Below are 1,215 nucleotides of genomic sequence, written 5' to 3' on the forward strand. Positions count from 1 at the left end.
TATTGAAAGATTTGTCTTCCAGATCACTAGTTCTGGCTTCCATCTCTTCTAATCTGCTCCTTTCCCCTTTCAGCATATTGTCCATTTCTGATCTTTTATTATTGATCATCTGGACATCTTTTTGCAGGTTTTGAATTGTTTCCAATGTTGTGTCAATCTTATTTGATTGCTCCTCTAGTACTTTTCTTACTTCTTCCTTGTTTTCCTCGACCCTTTTTTGGAGCATTTGAATTTGTTTCCGTATCATTCTTCTGAATTCCCTCTCAGACATATCCAGAACCCACTCTTCCTCCTCTATAAAGCCTTTGTCTGTCTCCAGCTCATTGGCATCAGCTACTCTCTTCTGTTTTTGGACGTGTTTCGATAAGGTCTGTTGCTTTTTATTCATCATGATTATTATTTTTGTTATTATTATTATTAATATGATCAGGAGATAGGCTTCCCTTATCGCCTGTAATGCATAGCAGGTGTTGTTGGGTATTGTCTCAGTGGTGGAATATTATGGGATATGCTTATAGCTTGGCTACATGGCCATGATTGCTGCCTCTTCTTAAGTGACGTAGGGAGGAAAAGCTCCCACCTCCAGGGAAGATGTGTGATCAAAAGGACCAAAAGCAGAAGTCATATAAACTCATAGACAAAAATCACCACTTTGGAGCAGAAATGATGCTGTGGTCGACTGTCCCATGCTACACAGTCAGTGTGTGTGCAATTAGAAGCCTCCAGCAGAGGGTGGGGATGACCCCTCTCTCAGGCCTCTCCTCTAGTCACTACCATATGGGTGTGCAAGTAGATATTGGGGAGTTAATGGGAGAAAGATCGTCCACTATTTTTGCCTCTGAAGGTCAGTTAGTTATCTGTGTGTGCTCAGCGCAAATCTCAGGATGGTTGAGTCCTTTTATGCTGGGGTTTTACAAATTGCTTTGTGTTGGTCCAACACAGGCAGCTCAGGCAGCACGGTGGATTGCAAGAATAATAGCTGGAAATTCCAAGCTGCTACCTGGGAGAAAGGTGAGGTGCCCTGCCCTGTCTCAGATGCACAGCCTCAGACTCTGGGCCCACAGGTGATGTCTTAAGTCGCCGCCAAGCTCCCTCTCTCTGTACCATGAGAAAACTGTCCTGCCTGATGTCCGGGCTGAGAAATGAAGTTGGAACAGGGAGAGAGAAAGGGAGAAATGTGTAGTTTCCCACGGGTCTCTCTCTTTTTTTTTTTTT

General features: G+C 43.7%; 1 protein-coding gene across 1 annotated transcript in view; it reads right to left on the bottom strand.

The window, feature by feature from the left end:
* The window catches only part of NEIL2 (nei endonuclease VIII-like 2 (E. coli)), a 39,547-nt gene that overhangs the window by 30,957 nt on the left and 7,375 nt on the right, over positions 1–1,215 (bottom strand). The gene's annotated exons all lie outside the window — the stretch shown is intronic.

This window comes from Chrysochloris asiatica, unplaced genomic scaffold, assembly GCF_000296735.1.
Source record: "Chrysochloris asiatica unplaced genomic scaffold, ChrAsi1.0 scaffold00064, whole genome shotgun sequence".
Lineage (NCBI taxonomy): Eukaryota > Metazoa > Chordata > Mammalia > Afrosoricida > Chrysochloridae > Chrysochloris > Chrysochloris asiatica.